Genomic DNA, 14,943 nt, shown 5'->3' on the forward strand with positions numbered 1-14,943 from the left:
CTAATCAACGGTTTGCTAGGACATGGTGGGTTAGAGGTTTGACATGGCAATTTGGGAGGCTTGCAAGCAAGTGGTAGGCATCGTAGCAATGGCATAGCAAAAGAGCGAGCAAACTAGCATAGCAAAGATAGTAGTGATTTCGAGGGTATGATCTTGCCTGCACAGTTGTCAGAGTTGACTGGATCCTCAAAAGCAAACTCAACGGGCTCCTAGTTAGCGAACTCGTCTCCCGGCTCTACCCAAACAAGACAAACAAGCAACAAGGATACAATCAACCACGTGCAAGACCAAGCAATACGATGCGATGATGATATGCTATGCGGGATGCAAAATGCAAGATATGACAGGAAATGCATGAACCTGGCCTCAACTTGGAAATACAAGTGTGCCACTGGAAAGATGAGATGAAATCACTTGAAAACAATATAAAGAACGCTGGAATCGGAGTTACGGTTTGGAAATGGTAAGCAATTCAAATATGACACCGGTCTGCGATTTACAGCAAGTAGGCATCTAAATGCAACTAAATGAACATGCTACATCACCCAAACATGACAAAAAAATACATGGCAGGGATGCACACAAGATGCTTAACAAAATTCTAGCACTGAGCTACGGCCAAATCATCCATTAACAGGTTCAAACAAGCATGGCAAAAATGCATATGACAAACAGATCTCAGACTTAGTGAAATCAACACTTGTCTGGAATTTCAGATCAGGTAGCCCTCTTCGGAGCAGCAAAACTACATGCTACAGGATCTGAACATGGCAAAGTGAAGCATGGCATGGAGCTACTCAAAGAGCTTAACAAAAGTCCCTTAGTGACCTTGAGACAAAAGGGATCAGAAAATACAATTGCAAGCATGTGAACATAGCAAAAACATAATCAGTTTTCAGACTTGGTGAAAACTGGCACATGCTGAAATATAACTCAAGTAGGCATGTTTACGAGCTCGATGCACTCACTACGGTGCAAGTCATGGCAAGACAAGCATACACCCATAAAGAAGGCACAAAATGTAAGCTATACATGGCAAGAACAATAGCATAGCATGCACGGATCAACTACAACATCACCGGCAAAATTGCAAACAAGTTGACAATCTGCCCAGATTCACAAAGTAGCAAAAGTAGAGCTCGATTGACTCAAGCTAGGGTGCTCCATAATTGAAAACAAAGACATGGATGGATAGAGCACTACAATATTAACAAAACATACTTACTGATCATCCTCAAAAGAGGCACGGATCACTAGGAAACAACATGAACATATGGCATCATGAAATAAACAGATCAAGGACTTAGTGGAATTACTAAGTCCCTGAAAACAGAATTAGCAAGTGCACCACTTTGCAAGCTTGCACAAGGCACCACACACATCCTAAAAATACATGGGTTGCACCTCTGGAGAGATGACAAAACCCTTAACAAAACACATGTAGAACTCACGGGCATATCATGCACACAATAATCATGGCAAAAATGACAAAAGTGCTAAACGGAGTAGCTGATCTGACAATTAATTCAAGTAACCCTCTTCTAACAGCATTTCGGGCATCAAGATGAACTCAAATGAAAATGATGCAATGGAATAAAATGATGTACTCTCTGAGATGAACACTTTGATATGCTATATGCATGAATCGGAGCTACGGATGCAAAGTTACGGGGCTACGAACATGGTAACATGGGTCTGCGATTTTGGGACTTAGTAAAAAAAACACCTCCTAGGGTTTACTGTTCATTGCGAACCGGATCTAGATCGGCCGGCGCGCCCTTCGAGGTTGACCGGACTTGCCGGAGAGGAAGAGCTCGCCGGTGGAGGGGGAAGGCCGGCGAAGGCACCGCGGCGGCCGGCGCTCTCCCCGGGTGGCGGCGCGGAGCAAGGACGGAGGCGGTGGCGTGCCTCGGCTGGGTGGAGGCGCGAGCCGGAAGGCGGCGGCCGGCGGCGTGGATCCGCGGCGGCCGTTGGTCGGACGAGGCGGCGGCGGGACCTGCCGGCGTCGGGGAAGGCAGGCGCGGGCGGCGGGGCGCGGCGAAGTGGGCCTCGGGGGCCGGGGACGGGCCCTCCGGGCCGCGGCGACGCGCGGGTGGCGGTGGTGACATGGCGGCGGCGAGTGGCTGGCGGCGGCGGCGCGCAGGTCGGACACGTCCGACTCGGCGCGGACGTTGTCCGGCGGCGGCGGGGAGATTTCTAGGGTTTTGGGGAGGAAGGAGACCCGAAAATCGGGGGGGGGGGTGTTTAAATAGGCATAGAGGGAGCTAGGAGAGTCCAAATGAGGTGCGGTTTTCGGCCACGCGATCGTGATCGAACGCTCTAGATGATGGAGCAGAGTTAGGTGGGTTTTTGGCCAAATTGGAGGGGTGTTGGGCTGCAACACACACGAGGCCTTTTCGGTCCCTCGGTTAACCGTTGGAGTATCAAACGAAGTCCAAATGATACGAAACTTGACAGGCGGTCTACCGGTAGTAAACCAAGGCCGCTTGGCAAGTCTCGGTCCAATCCGGAAATGTTTAATCCCCGCACACGAAAGAAAGGTAGAATTGACCAGCGGAGGAGAACGAAGCGCCGGAATGCAAAACGGACAACGGGGAAAATGCTCGAATGCATGAGACGAACACGTATGCAAATGCAATGCACATGATGACATGATATGAGATGCATGACAATGATAACAACACACGGAGACAAAGACCCAAACCCGAGGAAAATAAATATAACTTAACGCCGGAAACGGCAAGAGTTGGAGTACAAATTGGGAAAGTTACATCCGGGGTGTTACAACACTCCACCACTACAAAAGGATCTCGTCCCGAGATCTAGAACTGAAAGAATGCCGGGTACTCAGAACGGAGGTGATCCTCGCGTTCCCAGGTAGCTTCACGGTCGGAATGATGTGACCACTTGACTTTGAGAAATTTGATTGACTTGTTGCGAGTCTTGCGTTCAGTCTCTTCAAGAATAGCAACTGGGTGCTCACGATAAGAGAGATCTTCTTGGAGCTCAATGTCCTCGAAGTTGACGGTGCGGTCAGGAGTCTTGAAGCACTTTCGAAGCTGAGAGACATGGAACACGTTATGAACATTTGCAAAGTTTGAAGGAAGCTCGAGTTGATAGGCGAGGTCGCCTCTCTTGCTGACAATCTTGAAAGGTCCCACGTATCTAGGGGCAAGCTTCCCTTTGATACCGAAGCGACGAGTACCTTTCATAGGAGAGACACGGAGGTAAACATGATCTTCGATCTCGAAAGCCAAATCATAGTGCTTACTATCATAGTAGCTCTTCCGACGGGATTGGGCTGCTTTGGGGTTATCACGAATGACTTTGCACATTTCTTCTGCCTCTGTGATTAAGTCATTACCCAAAAGCTGACGTTCACCGGTTTCAGACCAGTTGAGAGGGGTACGGCACTTCCTGCCATACAGAATTTCAAATGGGGCCTTGCTCGAACTTGCTTGAAAACTATTGTTGTAGGAGAATTCAGCATAAGGAAGACAATCCTCCCACTTCATGCCGAAAGAGATCACACAAGCCCTGAGCATATCTTCAAGAATCTGGTTGACACGCTCGACTTGACCGCTTGTTTGAGGATGGAAAGCTGTGCTGAAGCGGATGTTGGTGCCCATGGCCTTCTGAAAAGAATCCCAAAACTTTGAGGTAAAGATGCTGCCACGGTCTGAAGAGATCACTTGTGGAATACCGTGTAGAGAGACAATATGAGAGGTATAGAGTTCCGCCAATTGAGCTGCAGTGATCGACTCTTTGATAGGAAGAAAGTGAGCCACTTTGGTGAGTTTGTCGATGACAACGAATATAGCATCGTTGCCACGCTTGGACTTTGGAAACCCAGTCACGAAGTCCATTTCAATGTGGTCAAACTTCCATTCTGGAATGGCAAGAGGTTGGAGGAGACCTGCTGGCCTTTGGTGTTCTGCCTTCACTCTTCTGCAGACATCACATTCATTCACGAATTGAGCGATCTCGCGCTTCATTCGAGTCCACCAATAAGCTTGCTTAAGGTCCTGGTACATCTTCGTGCTCCCAGGGTGGATGGAGAGGAGAGAATTGTGAGCCTCGTTCATGATCACTTTACGAAGTTCACCTTTGGGTACAACAATACGATCCTCGAAGAAGAGAGTGTCCTTGTCATCAAGGCGGTAGCACTTGTACTTGGACTGACTCTTGGCAATCCCAATCTTCACCTTTTTCACCATAGCATCAAGAAGCTGGGCTTGGCGAATCTGGTCTTCTAAGGTAGGAGAGACTTGAAGGTTGGCGAGGAAACCTTGAGGAACAATTTGCAGATTAAGTTTGCGGAAAGCTTCACAAAGCTCGGGTTGATAAGGCTTAAGAATCAGACTGTTGCAGTAAGCTTTCCTGCTCAATGCGTCAGCAATCACATTAGCCTTGCCTGGAGTATACTCGATACTCGGATTATACTCTTGAATCATTTCGACCCATCGAGTTTGCCTGAGGTTGAGATTAGGCTGAGTGAAGATGTACTTGAGACTCTTGTGATCAGTGAAAATGTCCACTTTTCTTCCCAATATAAGATGTCTCCAAGTCAAAAGAGCATGCACAACTGCCGCCAACTCGAGATCATGAGTGGGGTAGTTCTTCTCATTAGGCTTCAACTGGCGAGAGGTATAAGCAACAACTTTCTTCTCTTGCATCAATACTGCGCCAAGACCTTGGAGAGAGGCATCACAAAAGACCTCGTATGGCTTGGATTCATCAGGCGGAGTCAGAACTGGAGCAGTGATCAATTTCTCTTTCAAAGTGTTGAAAGCAATATCACACTCCGGAGACCAAACGTACTTGACGTGCTTCTGAAGAAGATTTGAGAGAGGCTTCGCGATCTTAGAAAAGTTTTCAACGAATCTTCGGCAATAGCTTGCGAGACCGAGGAAGCTACGGAGTTGCTTCACGTTCTGAGGAGGTTCCCAATTCACAATTGCAGACAACTTCTCAGGATTCACGGCAATGCCCTTGGCAGAGATGATATGACCAAGATAAAGAACCTCATCGAGCCAAAATTCACACTTGGAGAACTTGGCGTAGAACTGATGTTCCCTGAGCTTATCAAGAACCAAACGCAAGTGCTTGGCATGATCTTGCTTGTTCTTGGAGAAAACCAGAATGTCGTCGAGATAGACCAAAACGAAGTCATTGGTGTAGGCGTTGAAGATGAAATTCATCATGCGAGAGAACATCGGAGGAGCGTTGACGAGGCCAAAAGACATGACAGTGTATTCATATGAACCAAAGCTTGTCCTGAAAGCCGTCTGTAACGTCCGGATAATTTGGCTACAGTAAAACTCTCCTAATGATGCCATGTCATCTGCGATTACTGTTACTAATCTCAGGATAATTCGAAAACGCTTCAAATTCAAACTTAAAATTAAAGTCGACAATAAAAGTCTTCAAAATTGAAACAAAAATGTTCGGTGGACGCCAAATATTACAAAGGTAATTATGGTGCAGTAAACCCATTTTTATAAAATGCCTAAGTAATTTAAAATCAGAAAAGAAAATAAATAAAAGAAAGTAAATACAAAAGAGAAAGTACAAAACAGAAAAGCTAAAACCTAAAGCTAACAAAAAAAAAGAAGAAGTGAAAGAACCCTCTCCCTGGGCCGTGGCCCAACTGGACCAGCCCACTGGCCCAGACCGGCCCCCACTCCCCCATAACCCCACTAAACCGAAACCCTAACCCCCCCACTCGCTCCACTCCCTCCCCTGATTCCCCTGGATCGGGATCGATCCCCACTCTCCCCTCAACCTCGCTCCTCTCGCTCCCCCCGAACTAGATCGGGACGCAACGCCCCCCCCCTTGCCAGACCACGCCGCCCCTGGCGCCCGTCGCCACCACCGCTCCGCCATCGCCAAGCCGCCTCCTTGCCGGAGAGGGGACGGATCCCGGGGGTCCTGCCGCGGATCCGGCCTCCCTCGCCACCCGTCCACGACCACGCTGACATGGGACCCCGCCCGGAGCTACCTCGCCCCCGCCGCACGAGGACCGCGTCGCCGGACTGCTTCCTCGACGCCGTCGTCTCCGCCCTCTTCCTCATCCCCCACTGCCTAGCCCCTACGCGCCCCTCCCCGTGAGCACCTCTCCTCCTCCTCCTCCCTGCGCTGTGCCTGAACGGCCCCTCGGCACGCGCCTAGCTCCGACCCAGCCCGGTGTGTCAACGGGCGCGCTCGCGCCCGCCCCCGTCCGCACACACGCCCCATTCCGGCCATGGACTCGCGGTGACCACCGCACCCGTGGCGCTCTTGCCTGCGTCGACGAGCCCCTGCTCGGGTCGTCCTGGTCCGGCCGCACCGCCCACGGCCTCGGCAAGCCCCGGCCCTCCTCTTGCCGTGCTGCCGCGGCTCCGCCGCCCCCCAACCGCGCTGCTGGCCCGCGCCGCGGCCAACCCCTCTCCGTCGACGCCCCGGCTCCGGCCGCTCCGGCCGCCGCGGCCGACGACTCCCCTGGCCAGTGCCCTGCTACGTTGGGTCAGGGGCTCGGCCCGCTAACGGGCGCCCCATAGCCTCCTGCACCCGCGCGCCCATGCGCCCACACCCGTTAAGGCCCCCTGGGCCACTGACATGGGGGCCCCAGCCCCAGAACGTTTTGTAAAAAAAAGAATTAAAAATAATATGTAAAATAAATAAAATAAATAAATAGATAATAATAATTTAATTAATTAATTAATTCAGGAATTAATTAAGTTAATTAATCATAATTAGATTAACCTAACTAACTAATTAGTTTAATTAAATAGTAGTTAGTTTAGTTAAACACTTATTAGGCTAAACAGTCAATGACCAGTGGGTCCCACACGTCAGTTGACTAGTCAACACCTCTGTTGACTGCTGACGTCATGCTGACGTCATGATGACGTCAGCAAGCACTGTTCTGGATAATGTTGTATTAAAATAATTAAATAAATCCTGAAAATGATTTAAATCTTTTAAAATTAATAGAAAATAAACCGTAGCTCAGATGGAAATACTTTGTACATGAAAGTTGCTCAGAACGACGAGACGAATTCGGATACGCAGCCCGTTCGCCTGCCACGCGTCCCTAGCATAGTGAACCTGCAACATTTCACCTCCGGTTCATCTGTCCGAAAACGCGAAACACCGGGGATACTTTCCCGGATGTTATCCCCCTTCACCGGTATCACCTAATACCGCGTTAGGGCACCTCTAACGTCGTTACTTGTCATGTCATGCATCACTATGCATATGCTTGCTTATATATTTATTGTTTCTCCCCCCTCTTCTCTCGATAGACACCGAGACCGACGCCGCCGCTACCCAGTACGACTACGGTGTTGACGACCCCTCTCTCTTGCCAGAGCAACCAGGCAAGCCCCCCCTTGATCACCAGATATCGCCTACTCTCCTCTATACTGCTTGCATTAGAGTAGTGTAGCATGTTACTGCTTTCGTTATTCCTATTCTGATGCATAGCCTGTCCTTGCTACTACTGTTGATACCTTTACCTGCAATCCTACTTGCTTAGTATAGGATGCTAGAATTTCCATTTGTGGCCCTACATTCTTGTCCGTCTGCTGTGCTATACTATCGGGCCGTGATCACTCGGGAGGTGATCGCGGGTTTATACTATGTACTTTATACTTGATACATGTCGTGATTAAAGACGGGTCGGCTCGTAGGAGCACCCGCGAGTGGATCTTTGAGGCGGAGCGATAGGGCAGGTTCAGACCACCTAGGAGAGAGGTGGGCCTGGCCCTGGTCGGCGTTCGCGGTTACTTAACACGCTTAATGAGATCTGGGTATTTGATCTGAGTCTGGCCATTTGGTCTATACGCACTAACCATCTACGCGGGAGTAGTTATGGGTATCCCGGCGTCGTGGTATCAGCCGAAGCCTTCGTGACGTCAGCGACTGAGTGGCGCGCGCCGGATTGGAACGTAAGCCTGCTCTTGTATTAAGGGGGCTAGTTCTGCTTCCGGCCGCGTTCGCAACGTGCAGGTGTGCTAAGGGCGATGGGCCCAGACCCCTGTGCGCTTAGGTTTAGACCGGCGTGCTGACCTCTCTGTTGTGCCTAGGTGGGGCTGCGACGTCTTGATCTTCCGAGGCCGGGCATGACCCAGGAAAGTGTGTCCGGCCAAATGGGATCGAGCGTGTTGGGGTATGTGGTGCACCCCTACAGGGAAGTTAATCTATTCGAATAGCCGTGATCTTCGGTAACAGGACGACTTGGAGTTGTACCTTGACCTTATGACAACTAGAACCGGATACTTAATAAAACACACCCTTCCAAGTGCCAGATACAACCGGTGATCGCTCTCTCACAGGGCGACGAAGGGAGGATCATCGGTTAGGATTATGCTATGCGATGCTACTTGGAGGACTTCAGTCTATTCTCTTCTGCATGCTGCAAGACGGAGGCTGCCAGAAGCGTAGTCTTCGAAAGGACTAGCTATCCCCCTCTTATTCCGGCTTTCTGCAGTTCAGTCCACATATGATAGCCTTAATCCATTTGATACCAATGCATACATATGTAGTGTAGCTCCTTGCTTGCCAGTACTTTGGATGAGTACTCACGGTTGCTTTCTCCCTCTTTTCCCCTATCCCTTCTACCTGGTTGTCGCAACCAGATGTTGGATCCCAGGAGCCAGACGCCACCTTCGACGACGACTCCTACTACACCGGAGGTGCCTACTACTACGTGATGCCCGCTGACGACGACCAGGAGTAGTTAGGAGGATCCCAGGTAGGAGGTCTGCGCCTCTTTCGATCTGTATCCCAGTTTGTGCTAGCCTTCTTAAGGCAAACTTGTTTAACTTATGTCTGTACTCAGATATTGTTGCTTCCGCTGACTCGTCTATGATCGAGCTCTTGTATTCGAGCCCTCGAGGCCCCTGGCTTGTAATATGATGCTTGTATGACTTATTTTATTTGTAGAGTTGTGTTGTGATATCTTCCCGTGAGTCCCTGATCTTGATCGTACACGTTTGCGTGTATGATCAGTGTACGATTAAATCGGGGGCGTCACAAGTTGGTATCAGAGCCGACTGCCTGTAGGAACCCCCCTTCCACACTCCTTGGCCGAAGTTGAGTCTAGACATTGCAAAAACTTTTACTAACTTGGCTGTGTGCCTTACGGGCCCACGTCGCCATCGGGTGGTACTAGGATCTTTTACTCCTCGACCTTTACCCCTGGGACTCTGAACTCTCTTCTACTCGGGTTAAACGATTTTACTAACTCTAACACTAGGATCCCGTGACCACGTTCACCCCAAAGTTGGATAAGCCCTAGTTATTCTTTAGAGTAGTACTTGAACATTATCCACATTGTCATTTGACTCCTGTGAAAACATCTTTGTTTTCAGATGGAACCCACGAGGCAGGTCGTGCGCCACACGACGGCCATTAGTGCCTCAGGATCACCTGCTGTGTTAGTTGAGATGATGACCTATCTGGGTTATCGCTGGCACCCTGAGTACACCGTCTATGAGGAGTATCAGGACTTCAACCAGGAGCAGTACCGTGCCATCGTCCACCTCTACTCTCGGGAGTATGACTCCACTACCGTGCTGCACACTGCTCATGGTGTTGGGGTGACTATCGATATGGCGGTCCACGATGCTGCTTATGCTGCTCTGACACGTCTTCGTGGAGAGTATCAGGAGTTGGACACCTCCCCCTTCAGGCACATTGCTATCGCATCCGATGTTGGTGCGGAGGGATACTACACTGCTGCCTACTCCACTGTCACCCGAGAGCCCTTCTACCATCAGAACCTAGTTCTGCATGCTGATGGGCTGGATAGAGCTAACCGAGCTCTTCGCCACGAGTTGTACACCACCCGTCAGCACCTGTATCGTGCTCTGACGCTGTTGCACCCCTCTGTCCGCTCTGGTGATCTGTCGCGTTCTGCGATCTACCCTGCCCGGACCGTGATGCCCCAGGGCGTCGGCTGGCCAGATGTGGGAGGCTACTCTCCTGCATTGGGTCCTCTCCTGCCACCTGCGCATCGGGTTCCGCACCAGAGTATCCGCGGACCCCAGGCTACTCGCGTGGAGGTCTTCCCTTCGCGTCACTACCAGCTGTCGGGCTACACCTACCTCCGCAGTACCGCATGGGACTGACGTAGACTTGCTTATTAGTGTTAGCTGCATTCGCCGCGAGCCTGTGTGCCGCCTATGATGTCTTAGCCTATGTACTGAACTCCGTGTAACGAACTCTATGCTGATCTCTTTTGTAAGATATGCCGACTACTATGTAGTATCTATCGTGCTACGTTCGTTATGCATGTTTCATCATGAATGATTCTTGTTTTTTGCAATTCCTCAATGCTGAACTACCCCTGTTAAATATTAGCAGGATGGTTAGACCAGGTGGTCGTGGTCGTGGTGGCAACGCCCCACCACCGCCTGAGTACATGGCTGGGATGATGCAACAGTTTGAGCTGAATTGTCAGTTCATGGAGAATATTATGGCTCAGTTTCCTCGCCCCAATATGAACCAGCAGCCAACCCAAGTGACTCTGCAGGATTTCATGCGCCTCAACCCAACCGTGTACCGCAGCTCAACTCAGCCTCTGGATGCTGATGACTGGCTCCGTGACATCACCTATGAGATGGAGTCTGCTGATGTAGCCCTTGCCAGCTATGTCACCTTTGCTTCCTTCTTTCTAAAAGGACCCGCAGCTCAATGGTGGGACAGCCACAGGCGTACTCTGCCAGCTGGAACAATCATCACCTGGCCAGACTTCCAAGCTGCCTTCCGTGCTCGCTTCATTCCTCAGGGAGTCATGGACCGAAAGAAGCGTGAGTTCCGCAACCTCACCCAAGGCAACAAAACTGTGGAAGCTTATCAGCGGGAGTTTCTGGACTTGTCCTGCTATGCTGAAGAAGACATTGCAACTGATGCACGCAGACAGGAGAAGCTCCGTGATGGCCTTCAAGCTGACATCAAGCTCGCACTTCTAGTGCATGACTTTACTGATTTCGCCACCTTGGTGAACAAAGCCATCAATGTCGAAACTGGTCTGCAGGAATACCAGAGCTCTCACAGGCGCAGCCGTGACACGGGCTCATCTTCAGGCCCGTCTTCGCAGAAGCGCAAAATATGGATTCCCAACAGCATGTACCAGCCGAATCCACCTGCCCCAAGGTAGACCTATGCTGCACCTCGTCTGCCTGCTCCTCCAACTAGGCAGACAAGACTTCCAGCTCCACCACCACAAGCTCCTGTTCCCACTCCCAATAATGGCCTCTGCTACAAGTGTGGTCAGCCAGGTCACCGTGCTAGGGATTGCAATCAAAACCAGAATCAACTGGCCCTCCCAGCAACTGGCCGTGGAAGCAACCAGCCTCGCAACAACAGTGCCAAGTCTTATGGTCGTGTTCATGCCAACCATGTTGATCTCAATGAAGTTCTAGACCAGCCTGCTACCGTGATGGGTACACTCCTCGTAAATTCAGTACCAGCATCTGTTTTATTTGATACAGGAGCATCACATTCATTCATATCAGCTGAGTTTGCATTCATGCATGGCATTAAATACGAAGAGATGAACACTGCGATTGTGGTACACACTCCTGCGGGCAAGTGTCAAACCTCTATGGTTAGTCACGATGTTCTCGTTGAAATTGAAGGGCTAGAATTCCTTGCCTCTCCCATCGTACTGAAGTCCTGTAGCATCGAACTCATTCTGGGAATGGATTGGTTGAAAGCGCATACTGCTTCTATAGTTTGCGCCACTAAGGTCGTCCATCTGCTACACCCTTCTGACGAAATAATAGCTTACCAAGCTCATCTAGTTCAGAACGCCGAGGCACGACTTTATGCCTTGAACACGTTGAACGCTGCACCACTCGAGGGCATTGAAAACATTCCCGTCGTTCGTGAATTCCAAGACGTCTTCCTAGAAGAAATTCCAGGGATTCCCCCTGCTAGAGCTGTCGAGTTCATCATCGACTTGAAACCCGGCACCACCCCTATAGCTAAACGACCCTATAAGATGCCGCCGCATGAACTCATCGAGCTTAAGGAGGAAATCGACAAATCTCTTGTCAAAGGTTTCATTCGCCCAAGTTGCTCTCCTTGGGGAGCACCTTCTCTCTTTGTTAAGAAGAAGGATGGGACAAACCGATTAGTCCAAGACTACCGTCCTATAAACCAAGCTACCATTCAGAATAAATACCCACTTCCTCGGATCAATGATCTTTATGATCAGCTGGCTGGCTCATCAGTGTTCTCCAAACTCGACTTGAGGTTGGGTTACCACCATATCCGTGTTCGTGAAGAGGACATCCCAAAAACCGCCTTCGTGACTCGGTATGGGTCATACGAGTACACCGTCATGTCATTCGGCTTAACGAATGCTCCCGCCACATTCTCTCGTCTGATGAATTATATATTCATGGATTACCTCGACAAGTTCGTCGTGGTTTATCTGGATGATATCCTTGTATTTTCCAAGAACGAGGAAGAACATGCTAGACATCTGCGTCTTGTGCTGGAGAAACTTCGAGAACATCAACTGTATGCTAAGTATTCCAAGTGTGAATTCTGGCTCCCCGAAGTAACCTATCTTGGGCATGTCATCTCCAAGGATGGTATTGCCGTCAACCCTGAACGAGTTCAGGCTATTCTCGATTGGACTCCTCCGAAGAACGTCAAGCAAGTCCGAAGTTTTCTCGGTCTCGCCAGCTATTGCCGTCGATTCGTCGAGAACTTCTCCAAGATTGCCAGGCCTCTAACTAATCTGTTGCATAAGGGTGTCAAGTTTGACTGGACAGACAAGTGTCAGGAAAGTTTCCAGGCGCTCAAAGACAAGTTGACTTCTGCCCCCGTGCTTGCACCACCTGATACTAAGAAGGACTTCGTCATTTACTGCGACGCTTCCCGCCAAGGATTAGGCTGTGTCCTAATGCAGGAGCGCAGAGTGATTGCTTATGCCTCTCGTCAACTGCGCCCTCATGAAGAAAACTACCTAGTTCACGACCTCGAGCTTGCTGCTGTCATTCATGCACTGAAGCAGTGGCAACATTACCTTCTCGGTAATCGTTGCGAGATCTTCACCGACCATCAAAGTCTGAAGTATCTGTTTACTCAGCCAGATTTGAACCTACGCCAGCAAAGATGGATGGAGACTGTTGCAGACTTTGACGTGGGTATATCCTATACCCCCGGCAAGGCTAATGTAATGGCTGATGCCTTGAGCAGCAAGTCTTACTGCAACCACCTCCAGGTCCACAAAGTTCAGCCCTCGCTTGCCGAAGAATTTAGAAGGCTGAACCTCCATATTGTTCCTCCGGGATCACTCGCTCCCCCTTCTGAAGGTTTCCCCAAACGGAACCTCCATGTTGTTTCCAAGGGTTCTCTCAATACCCTGGTTGCGAAACCAGATCTTGTGGACACCATCAAATGGATACAGAAATGTGACGATGAAGTCCTCAAGATTAAGCGCGACCTCAAAAAAAGAAAGCCCTCATTCTTCACTGTTGCTGACGATGGCGCCTTGTATTTCAAAGGCCGCCTAGTGGTACCATGTTCGAAGAAAAACCTGGATAAGACTGAAAGGGTTATGCAAGAAGCTCATGATACGCCTCTGTCCATCCATCCCGGTAGTACAAAGATGTACTAGGATATTCGTCAAAGATTCTGGTGGTCTAATATGAAGCAGGACATTGCTCGTTATGTTGCTGAGTGTGACGTTTGTCGCCGAATCAAAGCAGAGCATCAAAGGCCTGCTGGAACTCTGCAACCTATCTCCATTCCTGAATGGAAATGGGACCATGTTGAAATGGACTTCGTCACTGGATTTCCCAAATCGCAGAAAGGTAATGATGCTATTCTTGTCGTCATTGACCGGCTTTCCAAAGTTGCCCATTTTCTGGCGGTCAAAGAGACAATCACTGCTAGTCAGCTTGCTACTCTCTACATGGCCAGAATTGTTTCACTTCACGGTATCCCACTGGTTATCAGTTCAGACCGTGGCAGCTTATTCACTTCAAGGTTTTGGGCGAGTTTCCAAGAAGCTATGGGAACTCATCTGTCGTTCAGTACTGCATTTCATCCTCAGTCGCAAGGACAGGTTGAACGTGTCAACCAAGTTCTCGAAGACATGCTTCAAGCTTGTGTAATATCATTCGGCAAGAAATGGGAGGAATCTCTTCCATATGCCGAGTTCTCTTATAATAATAGCTATCAAGATAGTCTGAAGATGTCCCCCTTCGAAGTGCTATATGGACGAAAGTGTCGAACCCCTCTGAACTGGTCAGAAACTGGGGAACGTCCACTCTTCGGTCCGGATATTATCCAACAGGCCGAAGAACAAGTTCGCATTATTCGCGAGAATCTCAAGACTGCTCAGTCACGTCAGAAAAGTCAGTATGACCGTCATCACCAAGACATGGTCTATCAACCTGGCGAAAAGGCTTATCTTCGAGTTACCCCAATGAAGGGTGCTCACCGCTTCGGGATCAAGGGCAAGCTAGCTCCTCACTATATCGGTCCCTTCACTATTCTTGAATGGCGTGGAAAAGTGGCATATCAACTGGAGCTTCCGCCGAACCTTTCTCAGGTTCACGATGTGTTCCACGTGTCACAACTCCGCCGTTGCTTCAAGGATCCAATCCGAGCGGTGGATCATGAAGTGCTCGAATTGCAACAGGACCTCTCTTATAAAGAGCATCCGGTCCGCATTCTTGACCGAGCTGAACGCCGCACACGTCAGAAGGCGATCAAGTTCCTCAAGATCCAGTGGTCGAATCACTCTGAAGACGAAGCCACCTGGGAACGTGAGGATCGTCTTCGTGATGAATACCCCGCACTGTTTTCTTCTACCTCCTAAATCTCGGGACGAGATTTCTTGTAGTGGAGGAGATTTGTAACGTCTGGATAATTTGGCTACAGTAAAACTCTCCTAATGATGCCATGTCATCTGCGATTACTGTTACTAATCTC

This window comes from Triticum urartu, chromosome 5A, assembly GCF_056163025.1.
Source record: "Triticum urartu cultivar PI428250 chromosome 5A, HENAU_Tu73, whole genome shotgun sequence".
In the NCBI taxonomy this organism is placed as follows: Eukaryota; Viridiplantae; Streptophyta; class Magnoliopsida; order Poales; family Poaceae; genus Triticum; species Triticum urartu.